The sequence below is a fragment of the Hyperoodon ampullatus genome, assembly GCF_949752795.1.
Source record: "Hyperoodon ampullatus genome assembly, chromosome: 9".
NCBI lineage: Eukaryota > Metazoa > Chordata > Mammalia > Artiodactyla > Ziphiidae > Hyperoodon > Hyperoodon ampullatus.
Window position 1 is genome coordinate 9,781,358 of NC_136922.1, and position 18,638 is coordinate 9,799,995.

The 18,638-nt window shown below is 37.5% G+C and overlaps 1 protein-coding gene across 3 annotated transcripts in view; it reads left to right on the forward strand.

The window, feature by feature from the left end:
- MAGI2 (membrane associated guanylate kinase, WW and PDZ domain containing 2) overlaps positions 1–18,638 on the forward strand; it is a gene marked incomplete at both ends in the record, with an annotated part of 1,325,315 nt that overhangs the window by 816,302 nt on the left and 490,375 nt on the right. The window lies entirely within an intron of this gene.

An 18,638-nucleotide genomic window follows, 5' to 3' on the forward strand; every position in this document is an offset into this window, starting at 1 on the left:
AGCTGCCTTCTCCAGGCCCCCAAGCCTGCAATTAGTGCAAATGAACTGCGTCTCCCAGAGAGCAAACAGAGTGTCCCTTATGTGATCACCGAGTATCCTCAGCAATGATCTCAGTTCACCATTAGGGACCCGCATCCAGGTCCTGTGCCACTTGGCACGCTGACTGTGCATGCACCATCAGTCCTGTTTCTGTGAATGAGGTCCTGTCACTGTCAAAAGAATTATGTTCTCCGTGGTGAATCTCGCTGTTTTCCTGTGAATAATGGTGCACTCTGAAAGCACCCCAGCGCCTAACCCCTGCTTATTTTGTGTGGGTTCACAGAGACTGCGATGTGTGTATCCACTCAGATCTTTATCTCTCTTTTTTTTTTTTTTGAGGGGGGAGGCTTAATTTTATTATCTTGTTCCCAAACGGTATTGGTTTTATCTCTTTACTGGAGGTGCAAATTTCTGAGGCTATTTGAAGTTAACCTTCTAAAATTAGATATTCCATTTATAAATGAGGAGCATTTGATCTTTTCTTAAAAGGATCATTGGAAAGTTCAAACTGCCCTAATGGTAAAATGCTCTGAGTATCCAGATGTGATTATAGAGTAACAAGATAATCACTTTAGAGTCTGTAGCTATGAACTTTAGTAGTAACTGTAACTATACCATTGGGGAAAAAAACGAAATCATGATTAATTTCAGGGATGTCTTTTTAAATCAAGGCAGACTCACTTTGTGACAAATCTGAAAGCGAAGCACTATTTGAACCTCTTTGTGCCCTCAGATTGATTCAACGTTTTTGGAATCTTGCGTTCAACCTTTTGTAGAGAGTTTTTTTCTGCTTCTCTGAGTGTTTATATGATGTATATGAGAGAGAGATTTATCCATGAAGCAGGAAGGCACAGCAAGAACAGCCAGGGTCACACCGGGGTTTGTAAAGCACATACAGAAATGTTCAGGTTCTCCAGGCCCTGTTAGAGTTTAAGCTTATTTCTAGTCATGGCCATCCATTCTCTCTAGGCCTGATATTCACCCTGTAGCCCATTTTCTTATCACATATGTCTCCTAATGGATGTGATTATAATTTCAGTGTGAAATCTTAGCTACTTTATTGTCAGACAAAAATTGCTCAAGTTATTTCTGGCTGAGGGCTGGTCTTTGGCTCTGAAGAGGGAAGTTCTCTGGATAAGGTCTCTCTGGGCACTCAGAGATAAGGGGATAGCACCTTTATCTTTTACTTCCTAATTGACTTCTTACTCTCATCAAAAAATACCTTGACTCCAATTTGGCCCCAAAGAATTGCACTTGAATGATCAAGATCAAGGTTAAATAAAGCCTTCTTCCTTTTCTCTTTCAGCCTCTTTGATGTTCCTAAAACTTCAGAAGGTGATGTTATGTTTTATGTAGTACTAATCTCCTGATTTTTTTCAGAATTTTGAAAGCAAGATCTAAGAATTATTGTACATACATGTCCTATATTTCATTTCATACCTTGCTTTGGTCTTTGAATATTTTCAATACTTGTTATCAGTTTCTCTCACCCCAAAGTTAGTTGAAGATTTGGGGAACTTGTTTCTATATGATAAATATCTTCAGAATTCATTACATTATGAAAACCACAAAGCACATACAATTTCAAAGATGTGAGGATTCATTTTATTGCCATTATTCCAGTCTGCTTTTATTTATTTTTTTAATAGATCTTTACTGGAGTATAATTGCTTCACAATACTGTTAGTTTCTGTTTTACACCAAAGTGAATCAGCCATATGCATACATATGTCCCCATATCCCCTCCCTCTTGAGCCTCCCTCCCACCTTCCCTATCCCACCCCTCTAGGTCATCGCAAAGCACCAAGCTGATGCTATGCTATGGCTTCCCACTAGCTAACTATTTTACATTCGGTAGTATATATGTCGATGCTACTCTCACTTCGCCCCAGCTTCCCCCTCCCACCCCGTGTCCTCAAGTCCATTCTCTATGTCTACATCTTAATTCCTGCCCTGCAACTAGGTTCATCAGTACCACTTTTCTTTTTCCTTTTTTTTTTTAGATTCCATTTATATGCGTTAGAATATGGTATTTGTTTCTCTCTTTGTGCCTTACTTCACTCTGTATCAGTCTGCTTTTATTAAAATGTTAAAAATTAATAGAAGGAAATATGCTAATTAAGGCAGCACTTCTTCTCCCCTGTCAATGGAAAATAATTCCCTCTACTAATCTTTTTAGTAATTCTTTCCAATTTAGTTTTTTATGTATCAGGATTTCTTTCCTGTCATCTTCCACTCATAGACCTTGAATTTTTCTATTCTTATAATTCCTCATGTTGTTCTTTTAATATTCCAAAGAACTTGTAACCAATTGTGGGTTTTAGATATAGATGAAAATAATTTTGAGGTATTGAATATGCTTTCTTAATAATTCATATTTCCCTGGCTAGCCTCCTAAATAGATGAGATCCAATTTGGTTACAAATATTACAGATAAAAAGTAATCTCTTTACAGGATTGGGAATTCCTGCTCTCTCAATTGATATATCATCTCAAAAATCAGCAGCATAGTTAATCATTACCCTAACTTTCCCTAATTCTAATATTTTGTTCTAGACTTGTGTTTCTTTCATGGTCTCAAATATTAAAAGGAAACATTAGTTAACATCTCAGGAAAAAAAATTATATATATTTTTTATTTTCCACAGTGTTTAAGGGCCACCCCTCCTCATTCTCATACTGTATATAAAAGGAAATCATAGTGCATTTTGTTAGAACTTAGAAAAACTTCAGGAGAAGTAAGGAGTCAGAAAATACCAACTACCAGTCAGTTATCAGCATGCATAGAAACATCTCAGAAGGAGCAGAAAATACAATCATCTTTGCTTTGCTAACTGGATTACTAGAGCAGTGGGAGTAGAAGCAGGAGGAAAACTACTTTGCCCTGTATTTCTTCTTTGTACTTTTGGATTTTGTCCAAGTGCATATTTTACTACATCAAAAAAAAGTAATTAAATTTTTTCTAAGTCATGAGCAGATATTCACTAATCACTAAGATGCAAATAGTTTGGCACCCATAGTGTAATTCTTCTTCTCATTTGAGAAGGTTAGGGAAAGCAAGGAGAATTGATAAGAGCAGTGACCTACGATGTTGACTTCTTCCAGTCAACTGGCTACATAGAATGCAGGTGGCCACTGCATGACAGCTTCCTTTCTGAAGGCCGAATGTCCTCAATTTTCACTATAGAATATGATCTATAGTATGGCCATATCAAAAATCAGTTACAATGATATTTTTCTCCTGTCCAAGATCAAGCCTGAAGTAATCAGCTTGAAGTAATTAATCAAGCCTGATTCATTTACAAGAGCCTAAAGTTCAAATTCCAAGAAATTCAGCTTCTAGTAGTGAAACGGCAGCTGTGACAGCCTCCACTCCTTCCCACCTCTGACTACAATACAATAAGTCTTTATATCAACCTAACAAACATGCTTTTTGATGAGATTGTTGAGTTTGCAAGAAAGCAAAGGATATCTTCAAGCCCCACCACTTCCACCACCATGGTCACTACTACAAATGAGCAGAAACAAGAGTGTGGAGCAGGGCTTCCCTGGTGGCGCAGTGGTTGAGAGTCCGCCTGCCGATGCAGGGGGCGCGGGTTCATGCCCCGGTCTGGGAAGATCCCACATGCCGCGGAGTGGCTGGGCCCGTGAGCCATGGCCGCTGAGCCTGCACGTCTGGAGCCTGTGCTCTGCCACAGGAGAGGCCACAACAGTGAGAGGAGTGTGGAGCAGTCTATTGTTAGACTTGAAAGCCAAGCTTGCCCTGACACTATATGATGAGACTAAGCTTTGGGCTAATATAAAATCGGGGAGCTATGTCTCTGATTCTGATTTAAATCAGTACCCTCAAAGGTACTGGAGTGATGCCAAGTTCATAGTTCAGTAGCAGCCCCTGGTATCCAGCAAAATCAAATGCAGAACTCTGTAGGAAAACATACAGACCTTAGAAAAAATTTGTGGTTTCTGAGGATTATTTTCCCTCCTTTAAATCACTTAACACTACAGCATGTTTCAACTGAGGAAGAAAAACTCAATTTGTGCAAAGACCTTTTAAAGAAGAAACCTTAGCTTTGTGTGTATCCTTTTTTCTTTAGAAATTGCACTGTTTTTTGAAAACATCTAATATCTTTCTTTTTCATATTAATTATCCATTTTATACATATTAGTGTATACATGTCAATCCCAATTTCCCAATTCATCCCACCACCGACACCCCTACCCCACTTTCCCCCCTTGGTGTCCATACATTTGGTCTTTACATCTGTGTCTCTATTTCTGCCTTTCAAACTAGTTCATCTGTACCATTTTTCTAGATTCCATGTATATGCGTTAATATACAATATTTGTTTTTCTCTTTCTGGCTTACTTCACTCTGTATGACAGACTGTAGGTCCATCCACATCTCTACAAATGACCCAATTTCATTCCTTTTTATGGCTGAGTAATATTCCATTGTATATATATACCACATTTTCTTTATCCATTCATCTGTCAATGGGCATTTAGGTTGCTTCCATGACCTGACTATTGTAAATAGTGCTGCAATGAACAATGGGGTGCATGTGTCTTTTTGAATTATGGTTTTCTCTGGGCATATGCCCAGTAGTGGGATTGCGGGGTCATAGGATAATTCTATTTTTAGTTTTTTTTAAGGAACGTCCATACTGTTCTCCATAGTGGCTATATCAACTTACATTCCCACCAGTAGTGCAAGAGGGTGCCATTTTCTCCACACCCTCTCCAGCATTTGTTGTTTTCAGATTTTCTGATGATGCCCATTCTGACCAGTGTGAGGTGATACCTCATTGCAGTTTTGATTTGCATTTCTCTAATAATTAGTGATGTTGAGCAGCTTTTCATGTGCCTCTTGGCCATCTGTATGTCTTCTTTGGAGAGATGCCTTTTTAGGTCTTCTGCCCATTTTTTGGTTGGGTTGTTTGTTTTTTTTAATATTAAGATGCATGAGCTGTTTATATATTTTGGAGATTTATCCTTTGTCTGTTGCTTCGTTTGCAAATATTTTTCTCCCATTCTGAGGGTTGTCTTTTTGTCTTGTTTATAATTTTCTTTGTTGTGCAAAAGCATTTAAGTTTCATTAGGTCCCATTACCTCCATTACTCTAGGAGGTGGGTCAAAAAAGATCTTGCTGTGATTTATGTCAAAGAGTGTTCTTCCTATGTTTTCCTCTAAGAGAAAACACCTAACATCTTAAAAATCATTTGAAATTGACCACATACTTTTTGTTTCAGTGGGGAGAAATCATTTAGGTTGCTTGGCTGATTTAACTACACAATTTACTTAGTGTTCTAGGTAGTAGAACTCACTGATAAAAATATATAACATTGGCTTCCCTGGTGGCGCAGTGGTTGAGAGTCCGCCTGCTGATGCAGGGGACGCGGGTTCATGCCCCGGTCCGGGAAGATCCCACGTGCCGCGGAGCGGCTGGGCCCGTGAGCCATGGCCGCTGAGCCTGCGCGTCCGGAGCCTGTGCTCTGCAATGGGAGAGGCCACAACAGTGAGAGGCCCGTGTACTGCAAAAAAAAAAAAAAAATATATATATATATATATATATATATATATATATATATAACATTTACTGAACATCTACTATGTTCTGGTAGTTGACTGTTCTTAGCAATTTGTATACATGTCTCATCTAAACCTTATAGGTAAGTAATGTTGTTCCATTGTACATTTAAGGAAATTGAGGCATGCACAGAGTGAGTTAAATAACTTGCCCAACAGCACACCATGAAGGACAGATTCAAACCCAGGCCGTCTCACACCAGCCTTAGCAATTATGGTTTACTGCTTCTTGTGGAGCATGTTTGTTGCTATCGAGAATGGCTAAACAAAAAGAAAAAAAAATTAATCTCAAATTATTCCTATTCTCTTTCCTTATAAGCTATAAATATGTTCCTCAGTCTTCTTTTTTCCCCCATTAAATATTCTCTAGCCATGCTTATTTCCAAAGAAATAACATGAAGACAGGAGAAATAACATAAAGACATGAGATTTATTAAAATTTGTCACAGAGCCATTAAAAATATAAGTTGCAGATCTCTCTTACAGGGTAAAACAAATTTTGGAAATTCAAATTTTATGACTGTTCAAAGAAGTAAAATCAACAATTTCCTATCTGGCTTTAAGATATTATTTTCCCTCATGTCAAAGGATGGCAATTACAGAAAGCTGAACATTAACTGTAAGCATAGATCGTATCAAATGAAAATATGGTTAAGGTATAAAATAGGCAATCTTCTTCTTGAAATGGTTTTATCTTGGTTTCTGATTATTCTTTAATAAAACTCAGTAGGGACATTCAGAACCATGGTATTCTGATTTATCCTTAGTCTTGTATCTAAAAGGCAATGTGTTAGATACTGCTAGGGTAATAAACATGTAAGTAAGTGGAATGGCTACTATACATACTGTAATATCAAAACCTGAGACTGGACCAGACTGTAGAATTTATGCAGACTGTACTAAATGCAAAAATGTGTATATTTACCTCTCTTCCCGTTAGATGGTTTTCAGTCCCTGTACTATATACAGATCTTTGAGTTCTTCTGAATTTCTTATGGGAAGAAGGAAATTATTTGCTGAATCCAACAAAACTTTAGGGTAGGAAATGTGAAAGAAACTATATTTCTTAATTCTTCACAGCAATAAAAGTGTACATAAAACATGTTTTTATAGGTCATTGCTTATAAGACTGTATATTATCAATGTCTATTTTGTTTCTCAATGTTTCTATAAATTTCTAGGAAATACAACAGTCCTAGTCAAAGGGAAATTTTTCTTTATGATTATCATTCTTTCAAAATAGGTCTTCCTTTTTTATTGAAATATTTTTTGTTTCTATTGTTACAGCAAAAATAAACCCCTTGCTCTGGTTTCTAAGACATCTAAGCGACTGAGAAATGCAAAATGGAATGCTCAAAAAATGCCAGTGTTTGACAAAGTCTTTTCACTTAAGCAGCAAGCATCTTGGGGGAAAATTAATTTACATATCCAAAAAATTCATGTTTGGATTTAACAATAAAACCGTGCTGAGAAATGTGTCTTAGAAGTTAAAAATGGCAATTCTACTTGACCACTGCTTAATCAAGAAATACCTTCAAACCACTATAAAAGTAAAACATGCTTGGGGTTATTTGGCTCTTTCTCTTTAGTCAGAATTTAAACAGTCTAAGGTTTCTCAAACTGCAGATCTGCCATATATGAGATCTGTGTTAGGGTACATTTGCATGCATATAACTTTAAGTTGAACTCCATGGGAGGAGAGGAGTGCTAGCAAGAATGGCTACACATGCACCTTGGTTGGTCGGTAAAATCTGTTTTTTCCTATCCTTAATTACTAAAAGTATGTTTTGGTGGTACATCCAGACAATGGAATATTATTCAGTGCTGCAAATAAATGAGCTATAAAGCTATTAAAAGACATCAAGCAAACTTAAATGTGTATTACTAAATGAAAGAAGCCAAAGCAAACTTAAATATGTATTACTAAATGAAAGAAGCAAATCTGAAAAGACTCCCTATACTATATGACATTCTGGAAAAGGCAAAACTATGGAGACAGTAAAAACATCAGTGGTTTCCAAGAGTTAGAGGAGAGAGAGGGATGAAAAGCAGAGCACAGAGAACTTTTAAGGCAGTGAAACTACTCTGTATATTACAGTGGTGGATGTGTGTCATTATACATTTGTTCAAACCCATAAAACATACAACACCAGGAGTGAACCCTGATGTAAGCTATGGACTTTGAGTGATAATGATGTGTCACTGTAGGTTCATCAATTGTAACAAATGTACCACGCTGGTGGAGGATGTTAGTAATGGGGGAGACAATGCATTTGTGGGGACAGGGAGTATATAGGAAATTTCTGTACCTTTCTCTTCATTTTGCTGTGAACTTAAAATTGATCTAAAATATAAAGCCTATTTTTTTAAAAGTCCATTCTGTTCTTAATGGGTACTTTCTCAGTTACTTATATAATACCCAACATATCTGATTTTTTAAAATATTAAGCCACATACAGAAGAAAGACATAATTATATTATCTAAAATGTAGTGAAGTTAATTTCTATTCTCCTTATTAAGCAGGGAAACGATTGTAATGCAGCATGAAATGGTAATTTATAGTCCCAGACATGGTAAATATCGGTTTGGTGGATTGTAAGATAAACTTGCCTAATACACTATTTAATGAGTTGAATTGTTTCCCCCCAAAATTCATATGTTGAAGTCCAAACCACCAGAATCTCAGAATGTGATCTTATTTGGAAATAGGATGAGGTTATCTTAACTAAGTAGCAGTAGTAATTAGTTCTACTAATTAAGTTGTAGATCGGTCAGGTGGGCCCCTGACCCAGTACGACTAGCCTCCTTCTGAAAAGGGGAAATTAGGACCCAGGCATGTATACAGGGAGAATACCATATGAAGATTGTAGTTATGCTGCCACAAACCAAGGAACTACCAGAAGCCAGCAGAGAGGCCTGGAACAGATCCTTCTGTAACATCTCCAGAGGGAGCATGACTCTGCTGGTGAACCCTTGTTCTAGGAATTCTAGTCTCCAGAGCTGTAAAACAATAAATTTTAATTAAGTCATCTAGTTTTGTTCTATTTTGTTATGACAGCCCTAGCAAACTAATACGTACCATTTGGACCACAGTCTCCTTAACTGCCCACTGCCTAGCCTAGTGCTTGGCACTTAGCAGGGGCTCAACAGATGCTCAATTAATAAATTAATTAATTACTACCATTTTCCTAGTACATAACATAGGAAATATAATGCCAGTTGCTTCCTTTGCTGACTGTTAAATAATGGAGTTTCTCAGACAGCTGCCTTAGGTACTCTTTTTTTTTTTTTTTTTTTTTGCTTTATAACAAATTTAATCAGTTATACATATACATATGTTCCCATATCCCCTCCCTTCTGCGTCTCCCTCCCACCCTCCCTATCCCACCCCTCCAGGCGGTCACAAAGCACCGAGCTGATCTCCCTGTGCTATGCGGCTGCTTTCCACTAGCTATCTACCTTACGTTTGGTAGTGTATATATGTCCATGCCGCTCTTTCACTTTGTCACAACTTACCCTTCCCCCTCCCCATATCCTCAAGTCCATTCTCTAGTAGGTCTGTGTCTTTATTCCTATCTTACCCCTGGGCTCTTCATGACTTTTTTTTCTTAAATTCCATATATATGTGTCAGCATACAGTATTTGTCTTTCTCTTTCTGACTTACTTCACTCTGTATGACAGGCTCTAGGTCCATCCACCTCATTACAAATAGCTCAATTTCATTTCTTTTTATGGCTGAGTAATATTCCATTGTATATATGTGCCACATCTTCTTTACCCATTCATCCGATGATGGACACTTAGGTTGTTTCCATCTCCGGGCTATTGTAAATAGGGCTGCTATGAACATTTTGTCTCGTTTCCCTGTGCCTTATCATCTCCCTAGAGAATTGTAGACAACTCTTTTGTGTCACTGAGTAGCCTTCAATAAATCATTGTGGTAGTACTCTGCATTGTTATCCACTGGGGGGAAGTACGTCCTCTCCACCTCCCACGTTGTCTTGCATGTCAAAGGGGGTACTTAATTTTCACTCCACTGGCTCCTTGACTTATTCTGCCCAAAAGAGGTAGAGTGACTTCTCTGAGTGATACATCTTTGAAGGATAATCTGGGCCTCCTTGGCTCAACTCTTCTTTTTATTTCCTCTTAATACTCTGCATGGCTCTTCCCAGAACAGGTTCTACCCCTGCATGGGAAGCCTGCCCTGGTCCAGTACTGCCTGTGGGTATATTGGCTTGATTCTGCATTTTACCAGAAGCCCTTGACCCTCACCATAAACTGCATCCCTAGATTCGCCTTTATGAATGGTAAATGGGGGAATGCTGTGGTTGTCCATTTGCCTTACTCATTTTTTTCTCTTATTTTCTTCAGATAAAGAAGGTGGATGCCCCTTATTACTTACATCTCAACCCAATTCTCAGTAGCCTGATAAAAAGTTCTGTTTCTCTCCCCCACTAAGCTCTTGTCAAGTATCTTGCACATTGTAGGTATAAATTCATGTTTGCTAATGTAACGATTGATTAGATAAGAATAAAGGAATGAATGAATAAATGAGTTAGATAAACTGGGAGAACTTGGCTCAGTAATCTCTAGCACATCAATAAATATAACTATAGACATCTCCAAAGACTCTAGACTTTTTTTTTTCAGGAGATGTCTCACATTCCTCTTGAAAATATAATAGTTATTTAAAGGAAGAAAAAAGTTTATTTGTTCATAGCTAATCTTTGACTTTCTCTGTTAGCATATTCTATATTTTCTCTTTATGCATTCATTTAATTCATTCCAATTTGGCTTTCCCATCCACTGCTCCACTGCAACTGGTACCACAGCTGGGAGTTAACATCACCAGTGACCTCCATATCATTAATTTCATTAGATTTTACATCCTGATCTTGCTGATGGACTGTTGAGAAGTTTTGGCCACAGTTAAGTGTTTCCTCCTCATTGACCTTTGCTTGGCTTCTGTGGCATGAAGACCAACTGGTTTTTCTGTTACTTCCCTGGTTGCTCTTCCCTCATCATTCTCTCGATGACTTAAATGTTGGGAGTTCCTCAGACAGCTGCTCTAGGTATTCTGGTTTCCACTTGCTGCACTGTCTCTCTAGGCCATTTCATTCACTCTTATGGGTTAAATTTTAGTACAATCTATCCATATGCTGTTGTCTTTCAAGCTGATTCCCTCCAGCCAAGAACTCATTGTCTTGACATCTCCATTGTGAGTTTGGCACGGACTTCTATCTCTTGTGCCTAAAATTACAGCCATTATCTTTCCCACTCCTGACACAGTCCTGCTCCTCCCGTCATGGTGCCTAGCTCAGTGAATTGCTTTGCCCCCCACTGGGTTTACCATGACTTCTCATTTGTCCTTATCTGTACATTTAAAAAAAAAATCATACCAAATCCGTATTCTAATTTTTTTTTCAGTTCACAAAAGAAGCCATGCCCATGCCACCATTGTCTCTGTCTCAAACACAAAAATAACTCCCCAGTGGTCTGTAAGTATCTACTCTTAACACTCTCAAACCCCCAGAATAGCTAAGAGGGTCTTTGTGGAGAATAAAAATCTACTTGTGTCATCCCCTTGGTTAAGACACGTCCGTACCTTCTCATTACTCTCAGGATACAGTCCCAAAGTCTGAGCATGCTTTCTAAGGCCTAATCTATTCCTTTTTTATGTATTTCTTTCTCCCTTACTTTCCTCTGAAAGAAGTCTCTTGACTCCTTTTTCTAGTCTCAGATTTGATGGCATGTAGGAAAAAGGGCTTTCCTTGATTCTTTATGAGGAATGTGTATGCGTAAGGTCTCATCTTTCCCTTTCATAGTATTCATCGCACTTAAAGCTGTTTAAAGACTACACATCTTGAAATATTTTGAGTTCTGTGGGAGCAAGGATCATGCCTCTCTTGTTTGCTCTTCTGTCCTCGGAGCCTGACACCAATTGAGTGTTTAATACATACTGATTAGGTGAATATTGAATAAATGAGTGTGTTCAGATCATGACCTTGCATTTTAACTTTTCAAATGCAACATGACATTTGGAAATACCTGAGAACAGTACGCTTCATGTATTGGTAATTACATGCTGTAATAAGGTACAGCAAAGAGAATCTAAAAAGAGCAATGGTACCTTCTCTTGCTGTTTCTTTCCTGCACAATTTACAAAGGTTACATCTGTATGAAGAATCAGCTGGGAGACTACATCACTAAGGGCCATATTATTTTCATAAAATCTTCTTTTTAAGGGCAAAACAACAGAAGCTTGTAAAGTGTTCTTGTCCTAATTCCTAAAGATGATTTCATATTGCTCTCTGAGACTGACGCATATGGGGAAAAAATTAATCCAAGCTGTTGATTAAGACAAAAAGTACATTCTACTTTAATTTACTCATTTGAAATTACCTTTATTATTTTTAAACTTATAAATATAATAGCCAACTAATGCAAAGATATGTAAAAAAACTCCCACACCCATACAGATTTACTGTTTTTGTTTAATCAAAGTTAACCATCTGTTGTACATCTTTCCATCTTGTTTTTATGTTCATATAGTTGTAAACAAAATTATATGCATATATCTAGCTTGTTTGCTTTTTTTTTAATAGAATTAACAGTGTACATGTATTATGCTTCAATTTGGATTACTCTTTGAATAGTAATGATTAGCACCTTTTCCAGGTCAGCAGGTCTTTACACTACATAGTTTTCCATGGTAATGATGACCACAATTTGTTTAATCATACCCTCATTGATAGGCATCCAAATCATTTCCAGGTCTTTGCTACTACAAACAGTAGTAGCTACGGTAAATATTATTATATAGGTATTTGTATACATCACCACCTTTATTCCTAGAGGTTATATTCTCAAACTGGGATTACTGAGTCGAAGCATATATGTATTTGTATATATTTTTAATGTTAATAGCATGGATTAGGTTCCCAAACAATTGTGGAATTTCATATTTCCAAGAGGGCTGCCTCATCATCACATTAACATTGTATGTCAGTAGTGTCTCCTTCCAGTTTCTGGGTTAAGCTGTCCCCACCACGCCTTCTGCTGTGAAGAAGCCATAGTGACCCTCAGTGCAGGCGGATTGGTTCTCTATTCTTAGCTACTTTCCAAGTTTCCACCAGAGCATACTTGGACTTCTGCATGATGTCCATGCCACAGGGAAGTCTTGGGAGTAGTATTTGCCAAATGTGTTCATCCACTTATCTCTGACACCCCAGTGGAGATTTGGAGTCACTCTGCAGGAAGCATTCCTCCCAAAGTTCCAAACTAAGGTAGTTATAGACCCCCTCTGCTTTTGGCTCCCTTGATCTTCTCTGTGGTTTCCTTCTTCTTACCATTACCTTGCCACACCCGAGACCAAAACCTAAATATAGTGGTGCTGAATCCCTGAATGAACCAGGGAGTATCTTAAATCTAAACATTTCCCCCTTTGAATTTCTCGCCCAATCACCATCTTACCTTGTAGGAAAATTCTCTGAACCTGAGCTTTCCAAACGTAAGATTTCATTCAGAACTCTTGCATGTTTAAAAGTGACTTTCTTTTGCCTAGATAGATGAATAATATTTTGGTAGAGCTAAGTTCTTGGGTTGCTGTACTTTTCTATTCCTCAAGTTACTACAGCAGTTACCTTACTGTCTTTGAGCTTAGGGTATTACAGATGAAACGTCGGATGATTTTCTGTTCCTCTTTTTTTTGGTAATTTTCTTCAATGTGGAAGCTGGTAAAGTTGTTTTTTAACATTGGAGCTTGGAAATTTCGCCTAGATGTGTTTAGGTGAAATATATACTTCATTGATTTGGCCTCAGATTCAGTGAACCTTTTTTTTGTTTGTTTACATCTTTATTGGAGTATAATTGCTTTACAATGGTGTCTTAGTTTCTGCTTCATAACAAAGTGAATCAGTCACACACACACACACACACACATATGTTCCCATATCCCTTCCACCTCGGGTCTCCCTCCCTCCAACCCTCCCTATCCCACCCCTCAAGGTGGTCACAAAGCACCGAGCTGATATCCCCGTGCTGTGTGGCTGCTTCCCACTAGCTATTTTACATTTGGTAGTGTATATATGTCCATGCCACTCTCTCACTTTGTCACAGCTTACCCTTCCCCCTCCCCATATCCTGAAATCCATTCTCTAGTAGGTCTGTGTCTTTATTCCTATCTTACCCCTGGGCTCTTCGTGACTTTTATTTTTTTTTAAGATTCCATATATATGTGTTAGCATACGATATTTGTCTTTCTCTTTCTGACTTACTTCACTCTGTATGACTGACTCTAGGTGCATCCACCACACTACAAATATAAATCAATTTTGCTTCTTTTTATGGCTGAGTAATATTCCATTGTATATATGTGCCACATCTTCTTTATCCATTCATCCGATGATGGACACTTAGGTTGTTTCCATCTCCTGGCTATTGTAAATAGAGCTGCAGTGAACATGTTGGTACATGACTCTTTTTGAATTATGGTTTTCTCAGGGTATATGCCCAGTAGTGGGATTGCTGGGTCATATGGTAGTTCTATTTTTAGTTTTTTAAGGAACCTCCATACTGTTCTCCATAGCAGCTGTACCAATTCACATTCCCACCAGCAGTGCAAGAGTGATCCCTTTTCTCCACACCCTCTCCAGCATTTATTGTTTCTAGATTTTTTCATGATGGCCATTCTGACCGGTGAGAGATGCTATCTCACTGTAGTTTTGATTTGCATTTCTCTAATGATTAATGATGTTGAGCATTCTTTCATGTGTTTGTTGTCAGTCTGTATATCTTCTTTGGAAAAATGTCTATTTAGGTCTTCTGCCCATTTTTGGATTGGGTTGCTTGTTTTTTTGCTATTGAGCTGCATAAGCTGCTTGTAAATTTTGGAGATTAATCCTTTGTCAGTTGCTTCATTTGCAAATATTTTCTCCCATTCTGAGGGTTGTCTTTTCGTCTTGTTTATGGTTTCCTTTGCTGTGCAAAAGCTTTGAAGTTTCATTAGGTCCCATCTGTTTATTTTGGTTTTTATTTCCATTTCTCTAGGAGGTGGGTCAAAAAGGATCTTGCTGTGATTTATGTCATAGAGTGTTCTGCCTATGTTTTCCTCTAAGAGTTTGATAGTGTCTGGCCTTACATTTAGGTCTTTAATCCATTTTGAGCTTATTTTTGTGTATGGTGTTAGGGAGTGTTCTAATCTCATACTTTTACATGTACCTGTCCAGTTTTCCCAGCACCACTTATTGAAGAAGCTGTCCTTTCTCCACTGTACCTTCCTGCCTCCTTTATCAAAGATAAGGTGACCATATGTACATGGGTTTATCTCTGGGCCTTCTATCCTGTTCCATGGATCTATATTTCTGTTTTTGTGCCAGTACCATACTGCCTTGATTATTGTAGCTTTGTAGTATAGTCTGAAGTCAGGGAGCCTGATTCCTCCAGCTCCGTTTTTCATTCTCAAGATTGCTTTGGCTATTCGGGGTCTTTTGTGTTTCCATACAAATTGTGAAATTTTTTGTTCTAGTTCTGTGAAAAATGCCAGTGGTAGTTTGATAGGGATTGCATTGAATCTGTAGATTGCTTTGGGTAGTAGAGTCATTTTCACAATGTTGATTCTTCCAATCCAAGAACATGGTATATCTCTCCATCTATTTGTATCATCTTTAATTTCTTTCATCAGTGTCTTAGAATTTTCTGCATACAGGTCTTTTGTATCCTTAGGTAGGTGTATTCCTAGATATTTTATTCTTTTTGTTGCAATGGTAAATGGGAGTGTTTTCTTGATTTCACTTTCAGACATTTCATCATTAGTGTATGGGAATGAAAGAGATCTCTGTGCATTAATTTTGTATCCTGCTACTTTACCAAACTCATTGATTAGCTCCAGTAGTTTTCTGGTAGCATCTTTAAGATTCTCTATGTATAGTATCATGTCATCTGCAAACAGTGACAGCTTTACTTCTTCTTTTCCAATATGGATTCCTTTTATTTCCTTTTCTTCTCTGATTGCTGTGGCTAAAACTTCCAAAACTAGGTTGAATAAGAGTGGTGAGAGTGGGCAAACTTGTCTTGTTCCTGATCTTAGTGGAAATGCTTTCAGTTTTTCACCATTGAGGACAATGTTGGCTCTGGGTTGTCATATATGGCCTTTATTATGTTGAGTAAAGTTCCTTCTATGCCTACTTTCTGGAGGGTTTTTATCATAAACGGGTGTTGAATTTTGTTGAAAGTTTTCTCTGCATCTATTGAGATGACCATGTGGTTTTTCTCCTTCAGTTTGTTAATATGATGTATCACATTGATTGATTTGCGTATATTGAAGAATCCTTGCATTCCTGGAATAAACCCCACTTGATCATGGTGTATGATCCTTTTAATGTGCTGTTGGATTCTGTTTGCTAGTATTTTGTTGAGGATTTTTGCATCTATGTTCATCAGTGATATTGGCCTGTAGTTTTCTTTCTTTGTGACATCCTTGTCCGGTTTTGGTATCAGGGTGATGGTGGCCTCATGGAATGAGGTTGGGAGCGTTCCTCCCTCTGCTATATTTTGAAAGAGTTTGAAAGGATGGGTGTTAGCTCTTCTCTAAATGTTTGATAGAATTCGCCTGTGAAGCCATCTGGTCCTGGGCTTCTGTTTGTTGGAAGATTTTTAATCACAATTTCAATTTCAGTGCTTGTGATTGGTCTGTTCATATTTTCTATTTCTTCCTGATTCGGTCTTGGCAGGTTGTGCATTTCTAAGAATTTGTCCATTTCTTCCAGGTTGTCCATTTTATTGGCATAGTGTTGCTTGTAGTAATCTCTCATGATCTTTTGTATTTCTGCAGTGTCAGTTGTTACTTCTCCTTTTTCATTTCTAATTCTATTGATTTGAGTCTTCTCCCTTTTTTTCTTGATGAGTCTGGCTAATGGTTTATCAATTTTGTTTATCTTCTCCAAAAAACAGCTTTTAGTTTTATTGATCTTTGCTATTATTTCCTTCATTTCTTTTTCATTTATTTCTGATCTGATCTTTATGATTTCTTTCCTTCTGCTAACTTTGGGGTTTTTTTGTTCTTCTTTCTCTAATTGCTTTAGGTGCAAGGTTAGGTTGTTTATTCGAGATGTTTCCTGTTTCTTAAGTTAGCATTGTATTGCTATAAACTTCCCAGATTTTGCTGCATCCCATAGGTTTTGGGTCATCGTGTCTCCATTGTCATTTGCGTCTAGGTATTTTTTGATTTCCTCTTTGATTTCTTCAGTGATCACTTCGTTAATAAGTAGTGTATTGTTTAGCCTCCATGTGTTTGTATTTTTTTACAGATCTTTTCCCATAATTGATATCTAGTGTCATAGCATTGTGGTCAGAAAAAATACTTGATCGAATTTCAATTTTCTTAAATTTACCAAAACTTGATTTGTGACCCAAGATATGATCTATCCTGGAGAATGTTCTATGAGCACTTGAGAAAAATGTGTATTCTGTTGTGTTTGGATGGAATGTGCTATAAATATCAATTAAGTCCATCTTGTTTAATGTATCATTTAAAGCTTGTGTTTCCTTATTTATTTTCATTTTGGATGATCTGTCCATTGGTGAAAGTGGGATGTTAAAGTCCCCTACTATGAGTGTGTTACTGTCAATTTCCCCTTTTATGGCTGTTAGTATTTGTGCCTTATGTATTGAGGTGCTCCTATGTTGGGTGCATAAATATTTACAATTGTTATATCTTCTTCTTGGATAGGTCCCTTGATCATTACGTAGTGTCCTTCTTTGTCTCTTCTAATAGTCTTTTAAATTCTATTTTGTCTGATAAGAGAATTGCTACTCCACCTTTCTTTTGATTTCCATTTGCATGGAATATCTTTTTCCATCCCCCCCTTTCAGTCTGTATGTGTTTCTAGGTCTGAAGTGGGTCTCTTGTAGACCGCATATATATGGGTCTTGTTTTTGTATCCATTCAGCCAGTCTGTGTCTTTTGTTGGGAGCATTTAATCCATTTACATTTAAGGTAATTATCGATATGTATGTTCCTATTCCCGTTTTTTTAATTGTTTTGGGTTTGTTATTGCATGTCTTTTCCTTCTCTTGTGTTTCTTGCCTAGAGAAGATCCTTTAACGTTTGTCGTAAAGCTGGTTTGGTGGTGCTGAACTCTCTCAGCTTTTGCTTGTCTGTAAACGTTTTAATTTCTCCATCAAATCTGAATGAGATCCTTGCTGGGTAGAGTAATCTTGGTTTCAGGTTTTTCTCCTTCATCACTTTAAATATGTCTTGCCAGTCCCTTCTGGCTTGCAGAGTTTCTGCTGAAAGATCAGCTGTTAACCTTATGGGGACTCCCTTGTGTGTTATTTTTCCCTTGTTGCTTTTAATATGTTTTCTTTGTATTTAATTTTTGACAGTTTGATTAATATGTGTCTTGGTGTATTTGTCCTTGGATTTATCCTGCATGGGACTCTCTGTGCTTCCTGGACTTGATTAACTATTTCCTTTCCCATATTAGGGAAGTTTTCAACTATAATCTCTTCAAATATTTTCTCAGTCCCTTTGTTTTTCTCTTCTCCTTCTGGAACCCTATAACTCGAATATTGGTGCGTTTAATGTTGTCCCAGAGGTCTCTGATACTGTCCTCAGCTCTTTTCATTCTTTTTTCTTTATTCTGCTCTGCAGTAGTTATTTCCACTATTTTATCTTTCACGTCACTTATCCGTTCTTCTGCCTCAGTTATTCTGCTATTGATCTCTTCTAGAGTATTTTTAATTTCATTTATTGTGTTGTTCATCATTGCTTGTTTCATCTTTAGTTCTTCTAGGTCCTTGTTAAATGTTTCTTGCATTTTGTCTATTCTATTTCCAAGATTTTGGATCATGTTTACTATCATTATTCTGAATTCTTTTTCAGGTAGTCTGCCTATTTCCTCTTCATTTGTTAGGTCTGGTGGGTTTTTATCTTGCTCCTTCATCTGCCGTGTGTTTTTCTGTCTTCTCATTTTGCTTACTGTGTTTGGGGTCTCCTTTTTGCAGCCTGCA